We start from the raw sequence: 15000 nt of genomic DNA, 5'->3' as shown, positions 1-15000 counted from the left end.
CCACTATTGTTGCATTTTTCATCACAAAACCTTCAAATATTGATTATTTTTGCAATTTTGGTGTCATTTTTCATCCCCCAGATCAGCGTTGTAGGCCGTAACCGGGAAATAATGTCGATGAATATAATTGAGAACGCCTTAACCTCGGAAGGATGTGTCAATTATAAATGTTTCATGTTTTTCTGCTTAAAATGTGTATGAAAATGTATTATGTATGGGGGGTACTTTTATTTCATGCACAGAAATTACAAAGGCAGCTTTTTCAAACTGCCCTTCACGTTATCAAATATGATGTTTTTTTTTCATGTTCATTCTTGTAAGGCCACCTGCGCTCTTCCGAAAATATAAAGTTAAAAAAAATGCAAGTTTAGCGATTGATGTGTCGATTTTATAAACTTTCATGCTTTAAAGTTTAAAATGTGCATGAAAATATATACGTATAGGTTATTTTTTATTTTTTTGTATATAAATTTGATACAAATTAAGGCCGCTTTTGTAACTACCCTCCACATTGTCAGAGGATGTTTTTTCATGTTTGTTATTGTCCGCCACTGTTCCGAAAAATGCATGGTGTTTATTTTATTAATTACGCATCTTTTCCATAAATCATTTTTAAAAAGTTATACATTACTTCACTGTATCCAAGAATATTGTATGTACAGGCGGTCCCCGGGTTACGACGGTTCCGGCTTACGACGTTCCGAGGTTACGACGCTTTTTCTTAAATATTCAATGGAAAAATCCGTCCTGGGTTACGACGCTGACGCTTCCGACGCTCCGAGTTAACGACGCTTTTTAAAAACGCATACTATGATAAAAATCCTTTATAGTTTAGCACAGTATATTAATAAAATAAGTTTCTGGTTAGATTACAACAAAAATTTTGAGATTATGATGATTTTCGACACTTTTTATATTGTATTTTTCTATGTTTTTTAGTGACGCCTCATATGCGGAACTAGTTTCCGAGCGAATGAATACATACTAGTTTACTATAACAGTCCAAAAAGCGCAAATAATGAAAAAAAATTTGATCAGAGAGAGAGAGAGAGAGAGAGAGAGAGCAGAGAGAGAGAGAGAGAGAGAGAGAGAGAGAGAGAGAGAGAGAGAGGCGTCTTCCGACGCTCCGAGTTAAGGAGAGAGAAGTGTTCGTTTCGTTAAACGGCCTCTGACTCATGCCAGTAAATGTTTTGTTGATATAATAATATAAGCCTATTTAAAGATACGTTTACTTTAATTGAGTCTATATGATACGTAAATAGTAATTAACTGTTCTTGTAGCCCTCAATATTTGGCAAAATCGAAGTATCCAAAGAGAGACATTATCCAGTACGTAATTGATCAAGAGAGAGAGAGAGAGAGAGAGAGAGAGAGAGAGAGAGAGAGAGAGAGATGAGAGAGAGGGAGAGAGAGAGAGAGAGAGACGCTTTGGCAACATGGTCTCGGGGGTTTTTATTAGCTTCCTTCTGCTTGATGATCGTGGATATTGTAGAAGGATTTCGACCATACTCGTTTGCCAAATCGACGATACGAACGCCACGTTCATGCTTTGCTATAATTTCATGTTTTGCTTCCATCGAAATCATTTTTTCTTGGGTTTTTTCTTATCACCTGCTTTGTCTTTAGCTTTGAGACCCATGGTTAATAATAAAATAGACAAAATAACACGAAAAATAGGCGCAAATACAACGAACTAAACAACGACGTGTTAACATGCAGCACCAACAAACAGACTGAACGCCATTTATCGGTCGCCTATCAACTAACACTCATCGCAAAATCGTATCTCAAATATTTCGTTGTATATCAAAGCTTGTATTTTCGCAAATTTTCTGTTATATCTCAAAACATTCGTATTATTAGGGCAATCGTATGTCAAGTTCCAATGTAATTTGATCAGAGAGAGAGAGAAGAGAGAGAGAGAGAGAGAGAGAGAGAGAGAGAGAGAGAGAGAGAGAGAGAGAGAGAGAGAGAGAGACGCTTTGGCAACAATGGTCTCGGGGATTGACGTAACGTTATTTTCTGAACAGATAGGACAGAGAAGTGTTCGTTTCATTAAACGGCCTCTGACTCATGGCAGGAAATGTTTTGTTGATACTAATATATAAGCCTATTTAAAGATACATTTACTTAATTAGTCCTATATGATACGTAAATAGTAATCAGCTGTTCTTGTAGCCCTCAAGATTTTGCAAAATCACTCCAGGTTGTACATAAAACTTCAAGAATGCAGTGTCACCAGAGGATACAATAGTTTTTACCTTCAAGAACCAGCATTCTTTTATGAAAATAACTCCAGGTTTGTACATAAAAACTACAGGAAAACAACATGTAGTGTAACCAAAGGATTACAAGTAAGGTTTTTATAACTTTTTTATTAGTTTAAGACATATTTCCAAGCGTCGTTCCGGCTTACGACGATTTTCGGCTTACGACGCGTCTCAAGAACGGAACCCCCGTCGTAACCCGGGGACTGCCTGTAAACCACTATTGTTGCATTTTTCATCACAAAACCTTCAAATATTGATTATTTTGCAATTTTGGTGTCATTTTTCATCCCCCAGATCAGCGTTGTAGGCCGTAACCGGGGAAATAATGTCTGATGAATATAATTGAGAAGCGCCTTAACCTCGGAAGGATGTGTCAATTTATAAATGTTCATGTTTTTCTGCTTAAAATGTGTATGAAAATGTATTATGTATGGGGTACTTTTATTTCTGCACAGAAATTACAAAGGCAGCTTTTCAAACTGCCCTTCACGTTATCAAATATGATGTTTTTTTTTTTCATGTTCATTCTTGTAAGGCCACCTGCCGCTCTTCCGAAAATATAAAGTTAAAAAAAATGCAAGTTTAGCGATTGATGTGTCGATTTTATAAACTTTCATGCTTTAAAGTTTAAAATGTGCATGAAAATATATTACGTATAGGGTATTTTTTATTTTTGTATATAAATTTGATACAAATTAAGGCCGCTTTTGTAACTACCCTCCACATTGTCAGAGGATGTTTTTTCATGTTTGTTATTGTCCGCCACTGTTCCGAAAAATGCATGGTGTTATTTTATTAATTACGCATCTTTTCCATAAATCATTTAAAAAGTTATACATTATTTCACTGTATCCAAGAATATTGTATGTACAGGCGGTCCCCGGGTTACGACGGTTCCGGCTTACGACGTTCCGAGGTTACGACGCTTTTTCTTAAATATTCAATGGAAAAATCCGTCCTGGGTTACGACGCTTGTTCCGAGGTTACGACGCTGACGCTTCCGACGCTCCGAGTTAACGACGCTTTTTAAAAAACGCATACTATGATAAAAAATCCTTTATAGTTTAGCACAGTATATTAATAAAAATAAGTTTCTGGTTAGATTACAACAAAAATTTTGAGATTTTGATGATTTTCGACACTTTTTATGTTGTATTTTTCTATGTTTTTTAGTGACGCCTCATATGCGGAACTAGTTTCCGATCAAATGAATACATACTAGTTTACATATAACGGTCCAAAAGCGCAAATAATGAAAAAATCATTACTGTTTCCAGTAATAATAACAAAACGAAGTTTCTGGTTAGATTACAACGCAAATTCCAAGTATCCAAAGAGAGACATTATCCAGTAATTTGATCAGAGAGAGAGAGAGAGAGAGAGAGAGAGGAGAGAGAAAGAGAGAGAGAGAGAGAGAAAGAGAGAGAGAGAGAGAGAGAGAGGCGTCTTCCGACGCTCCGAGTTAAGGACAGAGAAGTGTTCGTTTCGTTAAACGGCCTCTGACTCATGCCAGTAAATGTTTTGTTGATACTAATAATATAAGCCTATTTAAAGATACGTTTACTTTAATTAGTCTATATGATACGTAAATAGTAATCAACTGTTCTTGTAGCCCTCAATATTTGGCAAAATCGAAGTATCCAAAGAGAGACAGTTATCCAGTACGTAATTTGATCGAGAGAGAGAGAGAGAGAGAGAGAGAGAGAGAAGAGAGACGGAGAGAGAGAGAGAGAGAGATGAGAGAGAGAGAGAGAGAGACGCTTTGGCAACAATGGTCTCGGGGGTTTTTATAGCTTCCTTCTGCTTTATGATCGTGGATATTGTAGAAGGATTTCGACCATACTCGTTTGCCAAATCGACGATACGAACGCCACGTTCATGCTTTGCTATAATTTCATGTTTTGCTTCCATCGAAATCATTTTCTTGGGTTTTTTTCTTATCACCTGCTTTGTCTTTAGCTTTGAGACCATTGGTTAATAATAAAATAGACAAAATAACACGAAAAATAGGCGCAAATACAACGAACTAAACAACGACGTGTTAACATGCAGCACCAACAAACAAACAGACTGAACGCCATTTATCGGTCGCCTATACAACTAACACTCATCGCAAAATCGTATCTCAAATATTTCGTTGTATATCAAAGCTTGTATTTTCGCAAATTTTCTGTTATATCTCAAAACATTCGTATATTAGGGCAATCGTATGTCACGTTTCCAATGTAATTTGATCAGAGAGAGAGAGAGAGAGAGAGAGAGAGATAGAGAGAGGGAGAGAGAGAGAGAGAGAGAGAGACGCTTTGGAACAATGGTCTCGGGGATTGACGTAACGTTTAGTTTTCTGAACAGATAGGACAGAGAAGTGTTCGTTTCATTAAACGGCCTCTGACTCATGGCAGGAAATGTTTTGTTGATACTAATATAAGCCTATTTAAAGATACATTTACTTTAATTAGTCTATATGATACGTAAATAGTAATCAGCTGTTCTTGTAGCCCTCAAGATTTTGCAAAATCACTCCAGGTTGTACATAAAACTTCAAGAATGCAGTGTCACCAGAGGATTACAATAGTTTTTACCTTCAAGAACCAGCATTCTTTTATGAAAAATAACTCCAGGTTGTACATAAACTACAGGAAACAACATGTAGTGTAACCAAAGGATTACAAGTAAGGTTTTTATAACTTTTTATTAGTTTAAGACTATTTCCAAGCGTCGTTCCGGCTTACGACGATTTTCGGCTTACGCCGTGTCTCAAGAACGGAACCCCCGTCGTAACCCGGGGACTGCTGTAAACCACTATTGTTGCATTTTTCATCACAAAACCTTCAAATATTGATTATTTTGCAATTTTGGTGTCATTTTTCATCCCCCAGATCACGCGTTGTAGGCCGTAATCGGGGAAATAATGTCTGATGAATATAATTGAGAAGCGCCTTAAACCTCGGAAAAGGATGTGTCAATTTATAAATGTTCATGTTTTTTTCTGCGTAAAATGTGTTATGAAAATGTATTATGTATGGGGGTACTTTTATTTCTGCACAGAAATTACAAAGGCAGCTTTTCAAACTGCCCTTCACGTTATCAAATATGATGTTTTTTTTTCATGTTCATTCTTGTAAGGCCACCTGCCGCTCTTCCGAAAATATAAAGTTAAAAAAAAATGCAAGTTTAGCGAGTTGATGTGTCGATTTTATAAACTTTCATGCTTTAAAGTTTAAAATGTGCATGAAAATATATTACGTATAGGGTATTTTTTATTTTGTATATAAATTTGATACAAATTAAGGCCGCTTTGTAACTACCCTCCACATTGTCAGAGATGTTTTTCATGTTTGTTATTGTCCGCCACTGTTCCGAAAAATGCATGGTGTTATTATTAATTACGCATCTTTTCATAAATCATTTAAAAAGTTATACATTACTTCACTGTATCCAAGAATATTGTATGTACAGGCGGTCCCCGGGTTACGACGGTTCCGGCTTACGACGTTCCGAGGTTACGACGCTTTTTCTTAAATATTCAATGGAAAAATCCGTCCTGGGTTACGACGCTTGTTCCGAGGTTACGACGCTGACGCTTCCGACGCTCCGAGTTAACGACGCTTTTTAAAAAACGCATACTATGATAAAAATCCTTTATAGTTTAGCACAGTATATTTAATAAAAAAATAAGTTTCTGGTTAGATTACAACAAAAACAAAATTTTGAGATTATGATGATTTTCGACACTTTTTATGTTGTATTTTTCTATGTTTTTTAGTGACGCCTCATATGCGGAACTAGTTTCGAGCGAATGAATACATACTAGTTTACATATAACAGTCCAAAAGCGCAATAATGAAAAAAATTTGATCAGAGAGAGAGAGAGAGAGAGCGAGAGAGCCCGAGAGAGAGAGAGAGAGAGAGAGAGAGAGAGGCGTCTTCCGACGCTCCGAGTTAAGGACAGAGAAGTGTTCGTTTCGTTGAAACGGCCTCTGACTCATGCCAGTAAATGTTTTGTTGATACTAATAATCTAAGCCTATTTAAAGATACGTTTACTTTAATTAGTCTATATGATACGTAAATAGTAATCAACTGTTCTTGTAGCCCTCAATATTTGGCAAAATCGAAGTATCCAAAGAGAGACATTATCCAGTACGTTTTAATTTGATCAGAGAGAGAGAGAGAGAGAGAGAGAGAGAGAGAGAGAGAGAGAGAGAGAGAGAGAGAGAGAGACGCTTTGGCAACAATGGTCTCGGGGGTTTTTATAGCTTCCTTCTGCTTGATGATCGTGGATCTTGTAGAAGGATTTCGACCATACTCGTTTGCCAAATGGACGATACGAACGCCACGTTCATGCTTTGCTATAAATCATGTTTTGCTTCCATCGAAATCATTTTCTTGGGTTTTTTCTTATCACCTGCTTTGTCTTTAGCTTTGAGACCCATGGTTAATAATAAAATAGACAAAATAACACGAAAAAATAGGCGCAAATACAACGAACTAAACAACGACGTGTTAACATGCAGCACCAACAAACAAACAGACTGAACGCCATTTATCGGTCGCCTATACAACTAACACTCATCGCAAATCGTATCTCGAATATTTCGTGTATATCAAAAGCTTGTATTTTCGCAAAATTTTCTGTTATATCTCAAAACATTCGTATATTAGGGCAATCGTATGTCAAGTTTCCAATGAATTTGATCAGAGAGAGAGAGAGAGAGAGAGAGAGAGAGAGATGAGAGAGAGAGAGAGAGAGAGAGAGAGAGAAGAGAGAGACGCTTTGGCAACAATGGCCTCTCGGGGATTGAACGTAACGTTTATTTTCTGAACAGATAGGGACAGAGAAGTGTTCGTTTCATTAAACGGCCTCTGACTCATGGCAGGAAATGTTTTGTTGATACTAATATATAAGCCTATTTAAAGATACATTTACTTTAATTAGTCTATATGATACGTAAATAGTAATCAGCTTTTCTTGTAGCCCTCAAGATTTTGCAAAATCACTCCAGGTTGTACATAAAACTTCAAGAATGTAGTGTCACCAGAGGATTACAATAGTTTTTACCTTCAAGAACCAGCATTCTTTTATGAAAATAACTCCAGGGTTGTACATAAAACTACAGGAAACAACATGTAGTGAACCAAAGGATTACAAGTAAGGTTTTTATAACTTTTATTAGTTTAAGACATATTTCCAAAGCGTCGTTCCGGCTTACGACGATTTTCGGCTTACGACGCGTCTCAAGAACGGAACCCCCGTCGTAACCCGGGGACTGCCTGTATTCTCATATTATTGTATTATAAAATACTACGGCAAATCTAAGCCAGTATTCCATGAGTGGCCAATGTTTGGTTTGAAATCAGCTGATGGCGAATACAAGTTATTTTCGCCATATTTACGCAATTCTGAGCGAATTTGCTTGCTTCTAGTTAGCATAAACGAACATCTGGTCTCAAATTTCGAAAGGTGTGCAGCGGCCGTATGCTTTAAAATCGCTTAGCGTCGCAAATCGCTTAGCATCAGCGCCCAGGAATGAACCCACTGCTGCTAACCGAGGGCCGCCTGTACAACAAATAACCAAAAATCCCTCTTATTCAGTTTTGGACAGATTAAAAGAGAGACTTGATAGATAACAGGACCACATGCGATCACTACAATGTAAAAATAAAGAGCTAAGGCTAAACAAAAAGTTGCAAGAACTTTTAAATAAGCAATCATCAGAGTTGGTTGCAAAATCCCAAGTTTTTGACAGGTTAATAGTGTGTTATAAAATAAGTTTCAATTTAATGTTTTAATATTTCTGTGAGGCTGCTTACTCAGGAGGCAAAAAAATAAAATATACTGTTTGGAAGAATTAAAACAATATGTACTATGCATTTCTAATAGTGATGTGTGTGTGTTATTTATTTATTTATTTTTTGGAGCATTTGTTTTCCTTTAAACTGAAGAAATATTAAAGATAAGCCACATATGATGATGAATTTGTTTTTTTTAAATTCAGTTCACTAGTTTTAGACTTTGTGCCATAACCCCCAAAAACTGGTGTCCCTGGATGTAATGTTGGCATGAGCTGAAGCACTATTTTTGGATGGAAAGCTTCCCTAAAATGAAACCTGACAATGAATAAACTTCATTGAAGGAGAAATATAAACTGGGCATAAATACTGCATACATAAAAGTGTCCAGTACCTTTGCATTCATTTATTTCATTTCTGCCTTTTTATCACTTTCTGGTTGATGAAATACAGATAACAGTCTATAGTGCATTTTGGGTATAAGAGTAAAATGCTCTTGAAGTTGCATCCACTCACTCAAGTTTAATTACATTGAGCTCAATTTCCACACAAAGTAATTCAAAATATAATGTAGTTGTTCAGCCATATACATAAAAAAGTGAAAGTGACAAACTTGTTGTTTTACATTTTAACACTTTTGATATAGCAATTCAATATTCAATGATACATTATTACTACGATGAAAATGGCATGCCTATGATATATAAATTAAATATTTTTTTACATAAATGGTTTTCTAATATCTGAAAATGACAAATTTTGGATCTATTTGTATTTTCCATAGCTAACAAACCTGAGGTCTTAACAATAGGTTGAATTTGAATCTTCTGGTGCCAGCTAGAAACCGATTAAAAACAATCAAAGCAAGGAATCTGCGGCATCTGGCATCTAAAGCATAGAAGAGGTGGAGGTGGTCACCAACTACACTTCGTCGTGATAGCATTGTCTTTCTTCCTAACCCAAGACTACTAGAAGGGGCAGCTAGGTGTGGGGCAGTTAACATTAAGACTCTCAGGTTTGTTGCAATTGTTAGTGAAGAAGTTTGTTACTATTGTTAGCTTTGAAAATTACAAATTCATTAAAAACTTTTCATTTGTTCATATGCGGAACAAACCTTTGGTCTTAACAATAGGATAGACATACTTAGAGGGAGGTAAGAGAATCCTGAACCAACTGGAGGTTCGGCACACCCGACCACTCAGAAGTGAGTTTGAAAGTAGTGGGTCAAAGCCTGTGAGAGGTTAGATATGTAGGTATCTAAAACTAGTCTACTGGGAGTAAATACAATGAGACATGTCCTGCCAGGGGCACTGGATAGCTACACAACTTGTTGGGCATCCACCATCGGACCCAAGGAAAAAAAAAGTGTCCAAGGGCCTGTGGGTACTATTCTTCAGGTAAAAGGAAGAAAAAGTGGTCAGCCGACGCCAGGAACAAGCCTTCAAAATCCTATGATCAGACAAGTTTCTTCTTAAAAACCAGAGACGAACTTATTCCTCTGATGTCATGTGCTCTTGCAAGCAGAGTATTGGTGAGAGAACTTGAAGGTGAGGTGTAGGCTGGCTAATCCCCTCATGAAGCAAAATGAAATGGTATTCTTGGACACTTCTTTCTTGGCTTGGCCTGTGCTAACAAAAAGTCTATGGCACCTAGGTCTTGAGTGGCGAGTCCTTTTTAGATACCAATGCAGTGCTCTGATGGGATAAAGCAATAACTCCTGAGGATAGTTGTTTTTGTTTGTAAGGTGCTTTTACGTTGCATGTCAACAAATTCCTTCAGGGAAGGAGCGGAAAAGGAGACAAATCTGTCATTGTGAACCGAGGGATTTCAAGTCTTAGCTATGATTTCTGGGACAAATTCGAAAGCTATAGACCCCCAACCCCTGGTGTGTTCTATGTCATGATCTAGGCAACAGCGGCTCCCACTCTCTTTGACGAAGCCAAGGCCAGGAAGAAAATTTGTCAAAGTCAGTTCCCTGTCTGACGACTGACGTTGTGGTTCGAACAAAGCCTGAGTTCTCTAGGTGAACAAGACTGTTCATAGTCTCTTAGGAACAACATACAGATCTTCTAGGGTCAAGTGATGTCTGCGCCTTTCAGATGCCGAACCAACCCCAAGGAAGCCCTGTAGCCTTTGGTAGCAGACACAGAAAGATGCTTCTCAGTTCTGAGAAAGATCAGAAAGTCTACTATCTGCTGAATAGAAGTTTCAAGACAAGAGAAACCCCAGCGATGAAAAATTCTCAGAAGACGGACCACTTGCCCTGGAACACGGCTGACAAGACATCTGAGGTAGCTGGTCTTCTGAATCACTGCTTTGCGACAAAAGCCTCTCGCTCATATGAGATACTGGACAGTCTCCAGCAGTGAAGAGATAGGGACCCTACCGACTGGTGGTGCCTCTACTGAGGTTGGGAGAGAAGATGTGCCAAGGGGGAATTTTTCTCGGAACCGTTGACAGAAGAGACAGAAGCATCTGGGAAACTAACTCTGCTTGGAGCCACAAAGGAGCTACCAGGGTCAGTCTGAGATTCCTGGAACTCATCACTCTGTTCACGACATAACAGATCATGCAGAATGGCGGGAAGATGTACACTTCTACATTGTTCCAAGGATGCTGAAAGGCATCCTCCGCCACAGCGAACAGATCAGGGACCACCTAACAGTAGATCTATAGCTTCTGTTGAAGCTTGTCACCTAAAGATCTAACATGGGTTTTCCCCCTAGGTGAAATAGCTTGCCCATTTTGTCCTGATGCAGAGACCACTCTTTACCTAGAACTTGACTCCAACAACTTAGCTTGTCAGCTACCACATTCCTATTCCCCAGAATGTAGCTGGCCATGAACTTTGCTGAGTTGTCGATCGCCCATTGGTGAAATTCGACTGTCAAGGAGTGAATTTGGCAAGAAACCAAGCCGCTCCTTCCCCCCAGCAACTCCCAATGCTTCCAAAGACGAATCAATGGAAGAAAAGGAAGGCGACAATGTAGAAGGAAAAAGTCTAGAAGAAGGGGAAGCAAAAGCACCCACTTGAGGTCAGTCAAGGTGGAAGCTAGGATGCGAGAGTACGGGAACCCTCGAAGGTGGTCAAGGGACAAGCGCTGACATGCCCTCGATTTCTTAGATGCAATGAAGGAATCCATAATAAATCCAAAATACACACAGACACCCAAAAATACCCCCCAAAAAAAGAAGGAAGGAACCGTGGACTATCTAAAAACTGGCTTGGGAGAGATCAAAACCTTACATCCACTCTCCAAGGCAGCTGAAGAAAGACCAAAGGTGTCACAGGGTTTAAGCGTGGTCGGTAACAACTTTCCACCTCTTCTACACTTTAGATACCAGATGCCATAGATTCCTTGCATATACAATCTTTGATTGATTTTAACCGGCTTCCAGCTGGCGCCAGAAGATTTATTGTATTGTTAAGACCAACGGTTAGTTCCGCATATGAACAATTGCATATTGCTTTTGTGGTCCTCCATAGTTATACCTCTGAGAACCCAGCAATATTTATGTAGAATAAGCATATGGATACACAAGGGTTCCCTTAGGGATCTTAAAGTCAATTTCTGTAGTCTAGCAACGGCCAAATATCAAAGTTCCCAGAATAAAGAAGTCAGACCAGTACATTCCTAACACTGGCAGGCAAATATACACAAAGCTACGATAAATTTTCGAAGGATCATTCTAATCTTTGGGTACAAGAACGTACTGTGTACGCAAACAATAGTAGTCACTGCAGCAAATGAAAGAATGAAATCATCTATAATTGATATTTAAATAGAAAACTGTCCTTGAAATTCTTAGTATATCATACCCTTCTCTGAAGTTTTTGTACTGAGGGTCCTAGCCAACTTGACTTTTGTTTCTGACTGGTTCCCACCCCTGAGGGTCCTGGATGACTATCATCCACTGTCGTATGGGAATCTGGTACATCTGTTGCTTTAACTTGGGGACCAACTGAAGAGGAACACGCTGGCGGGTGTCAACGTCCTTTGGTTTTAGCAGGGAAAAAAAAGTGTACTGCTTTTTCTCATCTATAATATAAAAAGATAAATAAAATAAAAAGAATGAAAGCAAATAAGCAAACAAACATAAGATTCACACTTGTATCCTAACAATCAACTTACCTAAGGTTTCATGGCACAAACACATAACATTACTTATGCAACATTTTGTTTGGACACAAAAATACTTGTTGATACTGCTAAAGCTAGGTCATTAAGCAAAAAAATCATACCTGAGATACTGCTTCTTTGCCTTTCTTCCGAGAAAGAGGGCATGGTCGATCAAATCCACTTTCTGAAATGAAAATAAGAGGCTAACAAACAGTATCATTTTTATTACTTTTATGTAATCTTTAATAAAAATACAAGTACTCTGAAGACCAAACTCAAGAACAAGTAAAATTTGAAATAACCCAACTCAAGAGTAAAAAAGAAAAAAAGAAAATAGAAATAAAGAAAAATTATATACGTTAAAGACATGCAACATCATTTACATCATTAAGTTTCTTCAATGTTCAACATAAAATAAGACATACCTTTCCTTTTCTTGAAACCCTGCTTATTATCAGAGGCACAAAATGTTAGTCTGTCAACAGCTGTAGCAAAGGAAGGAGCAGGAATTTGTGGAGGAACATCAGAGCAGGGAGGTAGCACAGGCATATCAAGTACATTCTCTACACCATGGTTACTTGACATCATTGGTTTCTCTAAAGAAATGGAGGGCAATTTTAAAGTTCACCAGTTCATGTAATATTAAAAACAGAAAAAGGTTGGATGTTGTTTAGAGTTAATTCAACCCAAGTACTACAGCAAATAATTCATTTCAAAGTAAATGATAGTCAGCAAACTACAATGAGGTTATAGGAAGACTGACAACACTGTCAGGTCATTTATGACAATTATTCTTTTAAAGTAGATTAAGCAACCAACTAAGACACTCATAGACTCATATGGCAGGATAAATACGTTAGTATTTTTATACAAAAGTTGGAAAAGGAGCACCAAGCTGAAGATGGACACCCAGGAATAAACATGAGACTATCAATATTCAGATCTTGAACCTTAATTCATATGGAACAAGCCCACAGGGATCATGGACTTGAAGTTAAAAAAATATGGAGTTCATTTGACTGAGCCTTGAACATTTGAGTAAGGTACTAGACAACTTTTCTTCAGTAATGAGTAGCAGTCAGAAGGTAACACTCACAATGAAAAGAACAGTTTTCAGAAATGAAAAAAAAATAAACTAAGCAAGTAATAAAAAAAATAGATAAAAATGAAAGTAAATTATTAAAATACAGGGAGAACTTTTGGGGTTGTAATACATTGCAACTTCAATTAAACTTTTGTAGTTTTGACTGCACAACATCCTTAGAAAGACTGTTTACTTCTGGAACTGAGAAGTTCAACACTGAGGCACATTTACTGTACATTAGTGCTGCTCTTCAGCAAATCTGGTTGCTCTCAGCAGGGATCAATTGTGAATGTGAAAGATTTCTGTTAAAATAAAACATGAAAAATTGACAAACAAGATCAACTATCTTATTCAAAGTCGGAACTGCTGATGTTAAGACATAAAAGCCTACTACCAAGAACCGCTCCCCTAGGTGGCGACTTTACTACATCCAAAAGTGTACTTCTATACAATAGAAATAGAATCGGACCAAGAACTCTAGCCTGTGGAAATCCAGACTTAACCCTTAAACGCCGATCTGGACGTATTTTACGTCGACATTTTTGTTTTGCTCTCGGGTGCCGACTGGACGTATTTTACGTCGACATACAAAAGTTTTTTTAAAAATTCGCGGAAAAATACTTTTAGGTCTACCAGCCGAAAACTCTTGAATCACGCGCCTTGGGGGATGCTGGGAGTTCACGGATCGGTGTTGTTGTTTTGTTTACAATCGTTACTCAGGCGCGCAAGCGCGAATTTCTTTCTTTGCCGGCACTAAAAAAGTAATCTGTGACACATCTCGGAAATTATTTCGTCACTTTGACATAATTTTTGTACCATTTTAAATTAGCCGTTACATGGAGTATTATATATGAAACTGTGTGCATTTTTATGTAGAATACAACAAAAAAAATACTCATGATCGTAGCTTTTATCAGTTTTGAGATATTTTCATATAAATAACGATAAGTGCCAAATTTCAACCTTCGGTCAACTTTGACTCTACCGAAATGGTCAAAAAACGCAATTGTAAGCTAAAACTCTTATATATTAGTAATATTCAATCATTTACCTTAATTTTGCAACTAATTGGAAGTCTCTAGCACAATATTTCGATTTATAGTGAATTTATGAAAAAACTTTTTCCTTACGTCCGCGCGGTAACTCTTCCGAAAAAAATCATACATGCGATTGTGGTAATGTTTGCACCATTTTAAATTAGCCGTTACATAAAGTTTTATATATGAAAATGTGCACAATTTTATGCACAATACAACTAAAAACAACCCATGGTTGTAGCTTTTATCAATTTTGAAATATTTTCATATATAAAATGATGTGACAAATTTTCAACCTTCGGTCAACTTTGACTCTACCGAAATGGTCGAAAAACGCAATTTTAAGCTAAAACGCTCATATTCTAGTAATATTTAAGCATTTAACTTCATTTTGCAACAAATTGGAAGTCTCTAGCACAATATTTCGATTTATGGTGAATTTATGAAAAAAATAACATTTTCTTTATGTCCGCGCGGTAACTCTTCCGAAAAAATCATATGTGCGATTGTGGTAATGTTTGCACCATTTTAAATTAGCCGTTACATAAAGTTTTATATATGAAATGTGTGCAATTTCAATATAGGAATACAACAAAAATAATTGAAGGTTGTAGCTTTTCTCATTTTGAAATATTTGCATATAAATCACGATAAATAGAAAAAAACCACGTTCGGTCAACTTTGACACTACCGAAAT

The 15000-nt window shown here is 37.3% G+C and overlaps 1 long non-coding RNA gene across 1 annotated transcript in view; it reads right to left on the bottom strand.

Annotated features, from left to right (window-relative positions):
• The window catches only part of LOC135226473 (uncharacterized), a 41115-nt gene extending 29103 nt beyond the window's left edge, over positions 1-12012 (bottom strand). Inside the window, exon 1 of the long non-coding RNA XR_010317230.1 lies at positions 11882-12012. This is a non-coding gene — a long non-coding RNA (uncharacterized LOC135226473). The remainder of the gene's footprint in view (positions 1-11881) is intronic.
• Between the last annotated feature and the right edge of the window lie 2988 nt (positions 12013-15000).

Source organism: Macrobrachium nipponense, chromosome 14 (genome assembly GCF_015104395.2).
Source record: "Macrobrachium nipponense isolate FS-2020 chromosome 14, ASM1510439v2, whole genome shotgun sequence".
Taxonomy (NCBI): Eukaryota; Metazoa; Arthropoda; class Malacostraca; order Decapoda; family Palaemonidae; genus Macrobrachium; species Macrobrachium nipponense.
The sequence above is the reverse complement of the archived record's forward strand: the minus strand, read 5'-3'. Positions and strand labels throughout refer to the sequence as shown.